Genomic DNA, 17,982 nt, shown 5'->3' on the forward strand with positions numbered 1-17,982 from the left:
TTCCAAAGCTTTTATTTTCTGTTTAGGAAAAGGTAGGGGAAAAAATATTGGCAAAATGTGCTTTTTTTTTCCTCTGTCCTCTGGAGAGGATTTTTTCTGAAAATACAGTTCATTTACATGCTAGAAAATATTCCAGACAAAACCTGAGTGCCTAAACGCATTCTCTCTCAATGGAGCTCACATATCAAGAATTTGAACAAGAAACGAAGTGAGCATATTTGTTTTAATTGCAGATTTCCTCTGCTAATATTTTCTACCACCACATTGTCTCAAAATTCCTATTGACACTGAAGGTGGAACTGAAGTAATTTTGCATTTACTTAATATTTTTATATGGGAAATAGATTCACTGTCACAAAAAATTGGAGAGCAAACCCTTCACTCTCTCTTTCCTTTTTGCAGCAGCTTATCAATATTGCCTCCAAGTCAACATTAGCTGAGTTATTTTTTAGTTTTCAATCAAGAATTTATGAAAGACACTTCAAATATTACTGCTCAACACAGTATATTCTTGTATTTTCCAGCATGGCCAGCCTAGTCACTTGGCTGATAGATTAAACTTTTCCCATTTTTCCCCAACTCTTAATGGAATGGCTTATTTTATGGCCTGTAGTCAACAGATCTACTGAAGGGACAGATTTTCATAAGTTTAAGATTTAATATCAAGTAGCTGAGATAAACAATATTCTGAGGTGTGGTAAAGGTATGGTGATGGTTCCACAGGTCATTATGAACAGTTGAGTTCATTTGAAGTAAAAACTGCTAAGAATCTTTGGTCTTCCTCTTCTTACCACCAAATACTAGAATTCTGATGGTATAATTTGCTGTGCATGCAAAACTCACCAGAGTTATGGTAAAGGTTAACTTTTTTCTGTTATGCAAATCAGCAGTTACGTAGTTAATAGTGCCTTCTGTATTGTAGGATGGGGAATAACTGCGTCAAACATGAGAATACATCTGACTCATATGCAAGTCTTCCAGCTGCCATGCACATTTCCTAACAATGTTACTTTATAATTGACACTTGAGTCATCAAAAAGACAACATTGTCAATACAGCACATTATTTGAGCAACATTGTGAATATAACAATGTATATAGAAGAACACTTTGTGAGCTGGTGAATTAGGCAACCTGAGAAAATTTTTTCTTTATACACTTCCATGGTATTTTGCACTATATGTTTATTTTCCATGCACTTTCAAAATTTGAATTACTCTCAAGGTGTCTTTTGAAAGGGGAGAAAAGGAAAGCAAAACTAAAAAATACTTTTGAGCATTCCTTCATCCTTCTCCTTTGCAGTTGCTGCTTTTTCAAATGTCAATTCTCACAAATCAATTATCCGCACTATAAAATGCCAGTAGTGAGACTGACAGTCCATGCCATTCAGTCCATTAAATCTACTGGGTCTACCTACATTCAAATTTTGTAAGGCCTGGATAAAAAATGTTTGGAATAAAAAAATATTATTATAACTTCAAATAGTGCAAAATTAATGTTCAAAAGACCTGGTACCCAGAGTAACAGAATATCTCAGAGTTTTGATATATGCACATCCACGAAACTCCTGTTCCAATATGTATAACACATCCAGCATTCTAAACAAGGAGATGACTGCACCAGGCAAAAGAAAAACCTTAAAAAAAAAACCAAAAAAAAAACAGCTGGGAGAAAACTCTGGAGACACCTTAAAGCACCTTCCTACAAAGGGCCCTACAAGAAAGCTGAGAGTGACTTTTTACAACAGAATGTAGTGATAGGACAAAAGGGAATGACTTAAAGCTGAAGGAGGGTAGATTTAGATTAGATATTGGAAAGAAATTAATTAATTTAAGGGGTGTGAGAAACTAGGTGAGAAACTGGGGCAGGTTGCCCAGATAATCTGTGGATGCCCCATCTCTGTATGTGTTCAAAGCCAGGTTAAATGGCAAACTTTGAGCAACCTGGTCTAGTGGGAGTTGTCCCTGCCCATGGTAAGGGGGTTGTAAGAAAATGATCTCTAAAGTCTCTTCGTACCCAAACTCTTCTATGATTCTATAATTTCCTGTGAGAATACAGTTGGACCAGATGTTTGTTTTAGGTCCCTTATAACTATCAATTCTATTTTAATACCTGAATTCCTGGGCTCTAAGGCTCTACGAATTCTGAAACACTTCAGTTCTACACAGAATACTTTCTTTTTTCACTTTTCCAAAGACCAGGTAAGCGGGAATGAGCATGACTCTACACTGCAGAAATTAGAGGGAATCAAATTTCACTGATGAGAAAAGGGAGGAGAGATGTGACTGCATTTAATCCAAACATTTGATATAGTTCATGGGAATAGAAACTTTGGTATGGATGCAAGCCTAAATTTTTTAAGGCTATCTACCTTCAAAGAGGTTTCTCAGTTTATGGAAATAAAAAGATAATAAAAAATAAAGCTGAATTCTTAACTTGACCTGGAAAGTAAGACTTAGCTGAACATAACACAACAGAATATTGCTGATGTGAACTAGCATGAAGAACAGGGACAACAGAGTACAATCCCCTTTCTCTGCCCAGTCTGAAGAACAGCTATTTTTCTGGCAATGCTTACGTAGGTTAGAAACATTATAGATGAAAAGTATTTCATAAAACTCTGTAAGAGATGTTTGCTGAAGGCAAATAGCTTAATAAAAATGTTAAATCAAAAGCAAGTCCATGAGATAAGTGATAATATCTTATCTGTACTTTCCCAAGACCGAGACTGGAGAAAAGTTTCCACTTCAGAACAGTGCTTCACCAATGTTGCATTAAGTGTTGCTGCAGTCTGGTAAATCTGTAATTAGACACAAAGAAACTTCATTTTTCCAGCTGTGATGGGTTCAGCTTGGCTAACTGCAAACCTTCAGCCAGCAGCTCTCTCACTCCCTCTCCTCAACAGAACATTTCTCCCTCCTCTCTCTAATTGCTACACAGCATTTTAGCCTTTCTTAAATATATTTCCAAACTTTCTTAAATATACTTCCAAACACATAAATATATTCCCATGCCACCAGTGGGGCTGATGATGCAGTGTGGCACAGCTGTGTGCTGTGCTAGGTCTGGAGCCAGCTGGCCAGTGTGTGTCTGGCACAGGGCTGTCCAAGTCTCTTCCTACAGAGGCCACCCTGCAGCTCCCCTTCTACCAAAATCTTACCATGTACCACGTACCTGTACATAAATTATAACAGAAACATCTCTTCACCATCTCAGAGGACCATATGATTAACAAAAGATCTTTTTCTGGTATTTTAGGGCAGACTGAACATAACAATGCAATTAGGCATTTACTCTGAAGGTATTGAATCCAAGCACTCTCTGACAAGAGGGGAACATTCTTCTGTAAATGACCCATCATTCAGAACAGGTGTTTAAAACAAACAAACAAAAAAAGATTAAACAATGGTCAGACTTTAATGCAGATTTATCACAAAGTGCTCAACATATCTTAGGATATTACAGACATTGAAAGACTGAGACAGACACGTGAGTTCCTGAAGAAGAGTATTATAATAAAATAAAATGTAAATCATACTTCTAGGCTTCACCTGAAAAATTAATGTTTTCTGTCAATGTTACATTTGGGAGTGGACTTTACCCTTTCTTTGTAAGAAATTTATCGTGACAAAAAAAATTTATTATGACAAAGAAAAGCCTGTTTTTCAACTCTTTTGTTTCATTTCCTAAATTTGGGATTTTTTTGTTTTGTTTTGTCATCACAGGAATGTTTATATTGAGTCATCCAAAGCAAAGCAAAAAATACTTCTGAATTTACTGATGTTGTACTAGATTTTATTTTGCTACTACTTATACAAATGACAGTATTTATTATAAACAGACCTATGTCAAACACACAGAATATGAACGGAAATACAGATTACAAAACATGGATTATCTGAGTTTTAATAGGAGCTACTTTGTAGCTGTCCTAGGAAAAACTGCCTCTTTGGTTGAAAATACCATTTTCATGCCGTGACCCTGGAGCTGTTGGGTCTCTCTCATGTAAGCTAGTATGTAGAACTGAGCCAAAATAAACTGCAAGCACAAAAAGAATAATTTTTAACTGAAGAGACAGTGTATTTGAAAAGAACAATTCACCTCATCTTATATTGGGATGACTAGATGACATTTTCATGAAAGGTGCAGGCCATAATTCAGTAATTTTGAACTAAAAGAATTTGATTTTATGAAGCTAAACAGTATTTATACAATCCTGTATGTTATCTCAACTCTGATTATATAAATAATATTGAAGTAGGCCAGCAAACAAAGCACACTTGGATGAACTTGGAAGTGATTGATGCTTAGCTTACGGCATTTACCTTCATAATAAATTTTCTAATTGACTAAGGAGGTGTATCCTCTTTGTGTGATTTCTGAGAAACTCCCATACAACCTGGCAACTCCCATTTCACAAAGTAAATGTAAAAAATATAAAAAGAGTCTGATGTGAACAGAAGATTAGCATATGCTACTAAGTCATGAGCATGAGTTAGGTAAGACTACATGCACAGTCTACATGAGACTTAAGAAAAAACTTTCTAATTTGATTACCTGTAAGAGAGCAAAATAGTGACAAGAATACATAGTTAAAATTAAAAGAATAGAAGACTTCAATTTCTAACTCTCTACACAATCCATGTCAGATATTTGCATTCAATCCAAGACTTGTATGTCAAAAAAAGAACTGCCTAAATACTGTCATTTGCATTTAAAAAAAAAGAAAAAAAAAAAGCACTTTGTATCTTTCATTGCCACCATTTATATTCTCATTTATTATGACTCCATGTAGTAATCAAATGCATCTCACAAAAACTATTTCCTATCTGGAACTGTCAATACAAAAATCACTAAATACCGTGAGTAAAATTTGCAAAAGAAGAGTAAAAAAGCAATAGCTATTTCAAAAAAAAAAAAAAAAAAAAAAAAAAAAAAAAAGTTAAGTACTGTAAAATGCCGTGAACCAACAGGAAAGCAGGACTACATTACATGCAACGGTCACTTGGTCCCTCTGGTCTTCTTCTTCCTCCAACTTTACATTGCTGAGCACGAAGCCATGTAGTCTGGAATATCCCTTCGGTCAGCTGGGGTCAGCTGTCCTGGCTGTGGCCCCTCACAACTCCTTGTGCACCCCAGCCTCCATGCTGATGGGGTGAGAAGCAGAAAAGACCTGGACTCTGTGTAATCTCTGCTCAGGGGTAACTAAAACATCCCTGTGTTATCAACTATTTTCAGCACAGATGCTAAACACACCCCCAGACCAGATACTACAAAGAAAATTCAGTCTATCCCAGTCAAAACAAGCACAGTTTCCTGGCAATCTTTATCTTGATTCAGTGAAAAACCTAATAAAAACACTCACAAGATCATGAGCATTGCTAGTTACAAACATATTTATGTGAAACAGAACATGATCTCTCTGTACCTCCCCAGTTCCATGACTGAGTTCATAATATCTCTGTAATACCAGACATAGACACAGTGCTAGAAAGGACAATTAGACCTAAAGCACCTACAGGCACAACATGAGTAAAATTTGCAAAAGAACAGTAAAAAACCAAAAGCTATTTAAAAAAAAAAAAAAGAAAAAAAGTTCAGTACTGTATCTACCCATATGTTACACACCAACTTCAGGAAGCTGACACAGCTTTCTGTTACAAGAAAGGCTTATCCTTGTGTGGTGTAAATTGTTCAGCTACTGAAACAGGTAGGGTCAGCAGGGTCAAGGAGGTGTTTTTAGCTAAATTATCAACATTATTTTAGAAGTTACGTTTCTTGCTGGGTAGATTCTCAAGTTCTACAGCAATACATTTATAGCAATGACAATTTATTTTTCTTTAATTGATAGGGTTTGGGGTTGTTTGGGGAGATTGTTTTGTTTTGTTTTTCTTGCCCATGGACATTAGCTAAGAACAAAATTTACAATAAGGCAGTGACTACCAGAGCTACAGTGTTGGAAATCTGAGTATCAAGCACAGATAGCTGGGCCTGCAATGTGTTTTTGTGGAGACTTGTCTGCTACATGTAGGAATGGAGATACGAAATGCTTTAATAATGCTTTAATGTACATAATTCTATACCTGTGGGAGTAATAAAGCCATTAATAGCAGATTAATATTTAACTTTAAAAGTGAGAAATGACCATGAATGAATCAATCAAAATAAGGAGTGATCTCGTAGCTGTTTACAGGCACCATATTAAAGGCTCAAATAGGTGAATAGTACAAACCAAAACACACCTAAAAAGACTAGGAATGAAAACAAAAACCAGCATGGCCAAGCATAGCAGTAATAGAGATAAAATAACATATTAGTCCAAAATAAAGAAAAAGGAGATTTTAGAATAAATTGATAAACTGAACAGTAAATAAACTTCTAAGACAGGATGCCATTCCCTATATGTTCTAAAGAAGTTCAAGTACAAAACTGCCACATTTCAACAATAGTTGGAGGGCAAGCTCCCATGGGTAGTCACCTCCCGGATCATCAAATTTTCTAGATATTTAAACAAGCTGTAGGAAAGTCAGTTCTGACTGATGGGCTCTGTCAAGGTTTAAGAGCAGTGAACTGTGAAGCCACACCATTTGTAAAGATCCAAGATTATCCAAGAAAGCCAAAACAAAACCAAAAGACAACTGCAAAACTAGCCTACAATGCTGAGAGGGGTAAAAACAGTAGTAAAAATTCAGTGACTATTCTATAAAGTGTGAATTCAAAAGAAGAATTCCAGTGTGTCCACACTGTTTTCCAATCCTTTCTTATAGACTGTCTTCTTTCCTACAGACACCTAAAGGGCACAATGATATTTACCAGCTGTCAGGAAAAATACCTTGAAACCAACGTGACAAGTACCAAGTAATACCATCAAAGTGAACAGTGACATTCAAAATGTTCATATAGTGTTATTAAAGTATAGAGAACAAAGCACTAAATAACATTGTAATATTCTATATTGCATTAATGGAGGGCAAAAAACCCCAAAATTCTTATTCTGGTCATTCCATTCCAAGAAGCACATTTTCTTACTATAAAAGGTCAGAATGCTCACCTGTAAAGTTCTAGTTCTGTTAACCACTTATAAGGACCTTGGTTGTCTTCAGATGCCTCTCATTGATTGAATATAAACAACTGTGGACCCTGGATGACTGTGACTGCCTATATTTTCCTACACCACTTTTTCCATTGCTAAGTGTATATCTTCTATATGAAGTGCCACTGAGTGTGGGTTGCACCATTAAAAATCAGTGATTTTCAGAATTAGACCCAGAACTAGATGATGGTGGTAGGAATGTGAATGTATATGAAAAAGAATGTTTATGTGTGTAAGCACTGGAAGAAGTGGCAGAACCAGTATGGAAAGAACAGCCCAAAATTATAATTAAGGACACTGTTTCCAAGACACTGCTACCACAGATAAAGTGGAATTGTGTTGTTTGCATCCAGAAAAAAAAAGGCCTGCACTCTGCTAAGACCACAGCACAGATGACTTGACAGTGGAAGACTGAGAGCTGGATGGAAATAAGTAGCATCATGTCACATATTCCATTCCTTTTCCATTAGTTCACCAAGAAAACAGACTAAAGACATATAACTTAAATAGGGGAAAACAAACAATAAACAGTAATCAGATCTAAGATTTCAGAAAGCTGAAATAAGCTATATTCTGTGGCAAATGATCATGTCTTAACAGCCAGGGACAACAAAAGGATATACAGATCTGTACAAAGTAGTTTGTCACCACCAATCAAGGAAAAATAATAAATGAAATGAGCATTGACAATAATGTCTCTTGTCTTCTTCTTTGCACATCACCAATCCTGGCCAGACCTGGCAAAACTTGGCAACCCAAGATCAATACTTGCAAAATGTGGGTGTGAAAGGGCAACTGAGTGAAATTCGGGAGAGAAGGAATGAAGATGATAAAATAAACTCATTTAGAAGTTTTGTAAATAAGAATCTCTCTCCTTTTCCAGAAGATTCCACACATAGTTTTATTACAAATGGTTTCTTGCAGGGGATATGCTACTAAATGTTTGAGTACTAAATGATGGGGCAGGGTGGGGAAGGGCATGAGTTATGCAGATCATTTTTATATTTGATACAGAGGCAGAAAGAGAAGCATAATTGTGCACATCCTTAATATTATTTATTCACTACCTAAAGCTAAACTACACCTTCAGATTCAGTTTTGAGTTTCTTACGCTTCCTGTGTTTTTTCTCATACATGGAATAGACTTCCTAGAATAAATATTTAAACCCCTTACTTGAGGTACTAAAGAGGAAGCTAAGTAAGACACTATTGAAGGGGACATGGCCATAGTTCCTTTCAGACATTATTATCTTTCACTTCTGATTAAGAGTTTATAATTATGGTGCAATTTACCTTACTGACTGTCAGCTCTGACTTACAGGAGAAGCAAACATACAGTTAATGACTGACTATCAAGAGAAGGAGGAAATCAAGCAGTTTTATGCCTGATGAACCTCGTTAATCATATGCTACTGATCACCTACATACATCTGAATATACAACCAGCGACATATCCACAGAAAGTTTCCTTGTTATTACAAGTATTTATACATTCTCGTTGCCCTTGTACACGTCCCCAGCCTTTGCCCTGGCCATGGTGCTGAACACAAACACGTACTTGGGCAAATCATGAACTCATAGAATGGGTGGGTTGGAAGGGACTTCATGTACTTCTAATCCCCCTGCCATAGACAGGAATATCTTTCACTAGACAAGGTTATTTAGACCCCCATCCAGTCTCGCCTTCAACACCTCTAGTGATGGGAAGTCCACAATGTGTCTGGGCAACCTGTTCCAGTGCCTCACTATCCTCCCAGTAAAAAATTATTTTCTATTATCTAATTTAAACCTACCCTCCTTCAGCTTAAGGCCATTCCACCTTGTTCTATCACTACATGCCTTTATGAAAAGTCCCACTCCAGTCTTCTTCTAAGGCCTCCTTATCTATTGGAAGGCTGCTATCAGATGAGTGCAGTCCAGTCCCACAGTTGTCTGACTGGCTTGAGAACTCATAGACAAGGTGAATACTTTCCAGAAAAAATGTCTTGTCAGCAAATCATTTTTTCAAAAGACCTTAAAATTTTTTTGCATTTTGGGGGTGGGGATGGTTTTTCTTCTCAGGTGTGTGCTTTCAAGAGTCCATTTCAGCATCTTTGAAAAAAATTATGAGAAAATAAAGAAGCAGTTCTTTTGAAAATTTTGAAAATCCTGCTGTGCATGGATACTGCTAGGCAGACACATACTCTGTTCTCACTGCCGTGTCTTCTTTCTCTCCTTTTCCTGACTACTTCCTCCTCTTCCTACTTTTCCTATGTTGCATAAATAATCAAAAGTGCACTAAGACCTCCTCTTAACATGCAAGCAACATTTTCCCTAAAGTAGGATGGGATTTTGAGTCTATAGCTACTACAGTGATTTCTGTTAGCACAGTGATTTCTGGTCAGTTGTAGACACAGCTCAGTGCAGAGAAAAATACAATCAGAATTGTTCTTTCAGATTTAAAGAAAAACAATGTATTTGTAGGAAAGGAAAAATACATCAATATTCAGCACTTTCTCACAGAATTGGACTTGTGAAATCCAAGTCCCAGTTAGCCCCACAATTTGAACAATAACTAATCCTCTCACTCTGAGGGCTTGACTACTTAATTGTGTCTCTTCCACTTTGCAGAGAGATGTTATGTAAGACATGGGTACTTGGTAGCCTTCTTTGACAGGGTTCATTTCTTAGACAAGATTTGTTCTCTCACCTCTATTTACCTACTTTATTTAAATGCATCCTTTTTACAAACTAGACTGCTAATGTACACAATCATTTTATAGACACTGGTGCTAGATCCTTCTTACATAAGAGTTACTTCAAACTGTTAGAAAAAAAGACTCTTTGACAAATAAAAACCACATACAGACTGACTATAAAACTATATTTGATCAATTAAGCACATATTGATATTTCCTGTCAAAAAATAGAGACATAGGTGATTAAAAGGTATTCTGTAATTTGTCTGAATGTGGATGCACATAGCTCTTTTTATCATCTCTGCTTTTGCAAACAGGATTACTTTCTGAAGTATACTTTTTATTTTCTTAAATCTAGGCATGAGTTGCTCAAATGATGGCATTTCCAGGAGCTTTCACTGCATAGTCACCTTCTCTTATTTTTGGACTCCAGAGAAAATTTGTATTCAATTTTATGACATCTGTAGGCTTTGGGAAAGTATTAAATTTCCCTTGGTAAAAATCTACAGTTCTAATTTTTCCTTATTCATAAGTTACTCATGGTGATACAATGAATGTTATGCCTTTCTTATATGCATGGCCATCTTTAGGGTGTAATAAACACACACATTTTGACAGTAGCAAATAACATATATTGTTAATACCTGCAGTGCAATAGATTGTCACAATCCTCTTCCCTTTGATGGGGAATATTAGATTGTCCACCACTCCAGCTGGGACTTCCATCCCTCTCAATGATTCCGAGAGATTGGTCGCTTGTGATCATCGATCTCAAGGACTGCTTTTTCAGCATTCCACTCCATCCAGATGATGCTCCACGTTTTGCATTTTCCGTCCCAAGCATCAACAAGGAGGAACCCCTGCAAAGGTACCATTGGACCATTCTTCAACAGGGCCTCAAAAATTCTCCAACCATCTGTCAATGGTACGTGGCTCAAGTTTTGCGTCCAGCGCGGGACAAACATCCCTCTTCCCTGGAAGAGGAAATGTGATAATGAATGAACTACAACAGGATAATTATTATGATCAGGAAAATATACGACGTATAGATGGGCTCATTTGGAACCATTAATACCAGGTGTCTTCTAGCACTTCATACTGACCTCAATTTTTAAAGCAATAATTGAGTGGGAAGCTGAGTTTGAGGTAATAAATAAGAACTTGTCATTACAGCTTAGTCTTGTCCTCTTACATGCCATCTTAAAGTCATAGTTAATTCATCACACACCCAATTTGAAAAGAAACCCTCACAAATAACTGCATATTTCCTAGTGATCAGACAAAGTAAGAATGATTGGGAAAAGGGTTAAACTCTAATACTGAGAAGGGGAAAAGGGTAAAATATAAATACATAAGAAACAAAAGCATGAAAACTGAAAGAAGTGTCATGATTTGAACAGTACCATACACTTTAGACCACTAATATTCTTAATTGTTAATGGTATTTGGATCCTTTTTTTGTATCTTGGCCAGCAATTCAAAAGAAACTGATTTAATGGTACTGAGGTTAAATCACTACAGCTTTGGCAGTATCTGTATTCTGTTTTATGAATGAAATAAAAAGTACTGTGTCCTTTCTAGCGTCTATAGGCAGGCATTCATCTGACTCAAATCATAATCAAATGCATCAATAATTCATATATTTTTTCATTAGGGTCAGTGCTCATTCTGCATTAGCAAACTTGAGATGAGACGGAGTGTTGAAGCACAAACAGGCACTGTGTTGTATCAGCTATTGGTTATATTAAATACCTCCAAGCATCAACATTGATCCTACTCCTTAAGTACTGAAGTAATTTTTCAAATAAAAAATGCATACACCACAGCATGTTTCAGTGCATACCCTTATTTTCAGAACAGTGAAAACTAGAAAATAATTACCAGCTCTGTTCACTGTGTTCTTTTAATCTCACAAATACAGACTGCTGCTTGTAAAACTATCTCACCAAACACTGTAACTCTATCCTAAACAAAGGATTTCTGCCTTTTAGAACTGCATTGTAATTAGCTGCTTGAGCATGCAGCTCAAGGGAATGATATGTTATTCATCACAACATAGATACATACTTTCAGTTTATTGGACATGCTCATTTTTCATTTACTGGATCTGTGGAGTAAAGCATCTCTAAATTAGATCACTTTGGTACAGAAAACTCAGACTAGTTTTTGGGAACAATAGTGAGGAGAAGCTGAATGTTTCGAAGAAGTTTTAAATTCTACAGATGCTGCAGATGTGCTGTAATCCTGAGATTCTGAAAATGAAAACTCTTTTTGCAACAGAGAAAGAACAGCAGTCATTAAAGAGCTGCCTGGCCCAAGATAAACAGCCAGTAAAGACACATTATTTAATCTCCGCCCAGTTTCCAAAAGGAACAAACAATACATGTTCCAGGGGGAGCTGAAGAATTAACAACAGCTGCATGCCACAGTTGATAAAATAATAACAATTATGAGAATGCCTATATGTGGAGTTTGCACCCATCTTTATGTTTGTGACTTGACTTATGGCAAGTTCCTGGTTCAAGTAAAGGAAGTTCCGGTTTTCTAAAGAAATGCTCCTTTTAAAATGCTATGACTATATGATTGTACTAACCATTTCCTAAGAAAAGCAGCCTCTGCCTGTAACTTAAATAAAGACAGTCCTCACACATGCTAATATGTGATGTTTGTATGCAGCAGAGCAGGTCAATGAATTTTGACTGTGACTGTGGGTAAAATACCACTTACTCTGTTGCACAGGGTATTTTGTTATGACTATCACACTGAAATGAAGTGACTGTTAAAGCATCTGGATTGAATGGCTACAAACAGAATTTTAAAACATGAAGGGGAAAAAAAAGCCCAAACAGTATTGCTTAGCTTATGTTCAATAGTATAATGCATTGGCCACTTAAATATATCTCACTTTAATGCCTAAGTATATTTATTTTCCTTCAAAGAACATTCAAAGATCCAGTTCTCCCATTCTGTAGCAGTAGCATAGAAGATTCCACCCACACATGAACCTGTTGTGCTAAGCAATGAAGAACCTCTCCTTCAATTATATTCTTCAACTCAAAGATTTTTTAACTCAGTGTTAAAGTCAATGGCATTCACACAGGGGTAACATTTTCATTATACATGTGAATTTGTTAACCCAATGGCAACTATCACCATTGTGTAAAAAATTGCTTTGTACATTCCAAATAATGGAGCAAAAATTTTATCTTTTTAGAAAAAACTATCTTACCCAAATTGGAGTGAATGATGTATTTTGGTTAGATCTAGCTAATGCAGTTTAGTTGTTGTGGCCAAGACTGACAACTGAGAAATTCCATAGAATATTCAAGATGAATACAGCAAGAGAAGAAAACTGGAAATCTGAGGCCATGTAAGAAGCTGTGGTAGAAATCTCCATAACAAAAATATAGCATATTTTGAAACTTCTCACATTTTATACAAAAAGAGGATTTGGCATTTGGGTTGTAACTTTTTTCGGCAACAACAGATTTTCTTGACAAGCCATACACTGGTTCTACCATTTTGTTTCACCACTTTCAAAACAATCAAAACTGTTTGTGTCCATTTCAAATCATTCTTCAGTAGAACTTGGCTTGAGATAGCATAATAGAGAATTCAAATCCTGAGTATTTGCATGCAATATAATTAAATACCCATCAAAAAGGGCCAGAGTAAATTAAAATCTACTGTTCCACAGCTATAGCTCTGTTGAAGTCCCAGTAAGGTGGAACACAGTTGTTTTTAATCATCTGAAAATCTAATGGTAAACAGAGATTTAATATGATTAAGAAATGCATTCAAAGTTATTTGCATAGAAACTAAGTTTGCATAGATACTCAGAAAGTTATTTCAGATTAGTTGTCATCAATCACAATGTTGATGGGTTCACAGGCACAATAATCAGAAGGCGTTAGATACAACAAACAAAATAAACCTTGTGGTCAGGGTTTCTCACTTCCAAGCTAACTGGGATCCCTCTTTCCTATCAGACCTCTCTCTAGGAAGTCTTGCTGACTTCCTCCAAGTTATTTAGCCTCAGCAGGAATGGAGGGATTTACACCACCACATTCCCACAATTTTGGTGGTGACACTCTCAGGTTTATGTTTAAACCTTCTCAGGCTGCAGCAGAAAACAGGAGTATTGGCTATGCAAGGATTTTATTTTCAGTGTCAGTTCACAGAAGTACAGGGTATTGTCAGCTGATCTATTGAAAACCTAAATCACAGAACATTTGTGGATAGGGTTTTTAGTATCTCTTTTGGTCTATCTTTAATTTGCCCAAGTCCCAAGTACTCAAACGTGATGTGGCAGAACAAAAGACTCTCCAAAACACAGAGAAATAAGGGAATTTGTAATTTAATAAAAGAGCAAATAAAATTAGGTTAAAGGAAGTAACCTAGGTTGTAGAAAAGTCTGCCCAAGAATTCAGGGCATCCAAGTTCGTTAATCCCCCCTCTCTGTCATTTCCTAGTCCCCTCCCTCTCAAATCCTAGTTCCTTACTTTTCTGTTCGCTTTACCCCACTCCTTCATCTCCCCAAATTAACTATATATGCTTTAGCTTCCTGCTTCAACTCCAATGCATGCTCCTATTATGGTCCTCCAACCTTAAAGACCATCCTGCAGGGCCTAGGGATGAAATGGTGGGAGACAGATTTGTCCCTCAGCTACATCCAAGGAATCTCCTCTTCCTCTTTCCTTTCCTGCTATTACAAAACTAAGCATATGGACAAGCAAAGGAAATTCTGATCCAGTTTCAACCATGTGGGGCAGGGAGGATTAGCTTTCATTTTCTGCATTAATCCTCTTTTCTTCTGCAGGCAGTTTGACACCTGCAGTATACACCTGCCTAAAGACCAGTCTGTTAGAAGCATGTCAGGTATGCCCTGTCATGTGCAGCAACCCCAACCAGTTGCTTCTCACGGGAAACAAGGAAGGAGGAAACTTTCAATTCAAACAACGTCATGCAACAGCTGCGATCTGAGATCTCTCAAGATCTGTTCACACTGCCATCAGTGTAGGCCTGAACTAGGGAGGGTTCTTTGCAAATTCTTGCCGTGTTTCCTTCCTCATCCCTCCTTGAATTTAAGTAGAATTTACTACAACTTTGCCTTTAATTGCCAAAACCACGGAAAGTCAGAATGATTTCTCTCTAGACACTGGTGCAATTTACATTCACCACCTTATCATGTGGATGAGATTTGTACATTAATGAAAAGCTACAACTTCCTCTAGTCCACAGCATTTGATATCCAACACTTAACCTGTGTCTGGGCATCAGACATAGCATTTGTTTACGCAGAGAAGAAATTTATAATATTCCATTTCCAGCCAAAATGCACCATTTTTATCCAGCAGCTGGTGAAGATGATGAACATCAGAAATACTGTTCTCTTTTTCTGAGCGAATGGTGTAGTATCACACACCCTGCAGAGCCCCTCTGTGGTTACTCATGAAAAAGCATTCCCATAGCCTTCAAAAGGCCTGGTCTTTTAACCATCAGCTTCCTGCAACATACATGAAGTCTGCAAATTAAGCAAGGTCAAACCAGGAAATTTTCTCCATCTGTCTCCTCAGCAGTTTTATGAAAAGAGGAAGAAGAATATCATTATGTTGTGTTCAGAAGACAAAAAGCAACAAAGCCAAATGGTGCTGTATTAAAGCAAAATATGTTTCAGATAAGGAGAAAAGACTGTTTGATCAAATATATCCTTTTCTTTTGAATACAGGTATTATACATTTTCCTTTTAATGTTTCTCAGCATCTGCTAGTCATCTATGAACAGAATTTCAGATGTTCTCAGGTGAAACAGTTCTCTAGTGCATTCACAATTGGTGGCGGAGATTTGGGGACTGTTTGGGGTTTTTTTGTTTTTTGGGGGTTTGTTTGTTTGTTTGTTTGTTTTGGTTTGGAGTTTTGGGGTTTTTTTTTACTTTTCCTACATTTCCAGGAGTTGCATTGAGATAACACTTAATATCTGGGGAAATAAGCTAAATGGGGTTATAAAACTTATCCAACAAATGAGTTAATGTTATTTTACAAAGGGGCAGTGGCTTGAAGGAAAAGATTTAAAAACTGAGTCTTGTGAACTACAGTGAAGCCAGTCTTGAGAAGTTACCCTCAAACTGAGAAGAGGAATATGAATTGCTCTTCCAAGCTAAACTAAGAGAAGTCCTAGGAATAACCTGCTAGATATGGCATCAGACCATTAAAAGTGTCAGAGAGACATTAGTGTTTTTTCTGGATCTTTCGAGACAATGGCCCAGGTCAGGGGTATCTACGGAGTACACATTTCAAGAGCAAAGAAGAATGTGTCAACTGGCGCTGAATCAGTATCTTGTTCTGTTATCCCCACCCTTGCAAAGCAGCAACATAGACCCAACATTCCTAGACAATATTTTAAGGCATTCATTCATGAACTAGGCATTAAAAGACAGATGAGCGGGGTCTGAGGGACCAGCTGTCTCTTCCTGTTGGCTCTGCTGTTGAGACCTCTGACTGAGATTAGAGGACCTTAATTTTTTTTTTTTTATTGTGAAGGTGGCAATGAAAAGTCAGAGGCATAAATTTATTCCCTGTTTCATAGGGAAAAAATTGTTTCACCGATTAATTAAATCATAATGAGGATCACATCATCCATGTTTTATTAAATTGCTTTATTAAGACAAGGCCAATGGATACTTGAAAGGAAAACTTTCTGTGTAGATGGTTTTCTGATTCAAAATTTCATAAATAACTTATGGACCTTACACAGAAATAATTGCCTCAGTGTGTTAAAGATATGGCCAAGCTCAATGAATCAAACACGGAGAGGAAGAAAGGATTTGTAACTCATCAAGGGAACACATCAGGTTCGTGAAGAAAGCACCAGAAGCAGCCTGTCCTTGTCCTCTGCCAGCAGATGGCAACATTACTTCTTATTAGGGAAAGGGATCAAGGGAAAAGATCTATGTCATCAACAAAAGCTGTGGCCACTGTGCAGATATTTTTGCTCTTTTATTTTCGCATAAAAATAGAATGCTTTGCCTAAGGTGCCATGTTACTGTTCCAGTGGACAGCGGCCGATAAAAGTAACCCTCTGACCACACCAGAGGCTGAGAGAAAGAGACAGAAAATACTGAAACTCACTGTAATAGCACACTACAGATCTGGAAGCTTATGCCTGGGAAAAAGGTTCATAGACAGAATGTACAGAAAGACATGTGCATCTAATTCAGACCCCATATAAACTGATAGATACTAATTAATTATTAATAATGCTTTTGCATACAGAAACTATTTTGAATACTTTTTTTCTTTAAATTCCCCTGTGCAGATGGACTCAGGCCTTGAATCACAATATTTGTAAACAGTTCTTCTATTTCTGCAAATAGATGGCAAGTGATGAAAAAATTAATGAATAATCCTATTAAATGTAACTACAACTCCTGATAATACATAATGGTATGAAAATGTGTCAAGGGACATTCAGATTGGATGGACATTAGGAAAAGGTTCTTCACCCAGAGGGTAGATGGGCGCTGGAACAGATTCCCCTTAATGACAGAGAAAGAGTAAGATATATACTATTATCCTTGTAACCAGTGGTTAGGGAAAAACAAATTATCTGCAAGTTAGCATCCATTGAAAAAAAATTAAGGTCCCTTTTTTTTCTGCTCATATCTCCACAGATTTTGCATCCAGATTTTAAAATCCAGTCTCTCAACTGCTTTATTTATTTTCAGCAACTCTCACATCTACAGACCATCAGCTGACATTTTTTCCTTAGAGTTTCAATGCTTTATCCTATATCTCAGTAATGACAACATAGCTTTACCAAGCCAAACACTGGCAATAACTGATGTCTTGCTAGGGATGTAGCCTCACAATATTGCTGCAATACCCAAGAGCTGTTCTACAGCATTGCTTAAATACCAAACATACATTTCTGCTTCTTAGTCACCCCCATTTCCAAGAACAGAATCCAGTGGAGATTAACACCCCTTTTACTACCTAATGTTTAATTTCTCTCTATCATAGACTGATGAGAGAAATTATTGCAACCAAGCCTGCGAAAATACATGACTGATTACCAACACTGTTCTGAATTTTTTCAAATGCTTGGTGAAGAGGTGCTAAGGTCTCAGCCTTAACAATTCTCTGAAAGACAGAATAAAAACAAACTATTAAGCCAACAAAAAGGATGTGGGAGAATTTTGATTTCATGCTACACT

Source organism: Vidua macroura, chromosome 6 (assembly GCF_024509145.1).
Source record: "Vidua macroura isolate BioBank_ID:100142 chromosome 6, ASM2450914v1, whole genome shotgun sequence".
Taxonomy (NCBI): domain Eukaryota; kingdom Metazoa; phylum Chordata; class Aves; order Passeriformes; family Viduidae; genus Vidua; species Vidua macroura.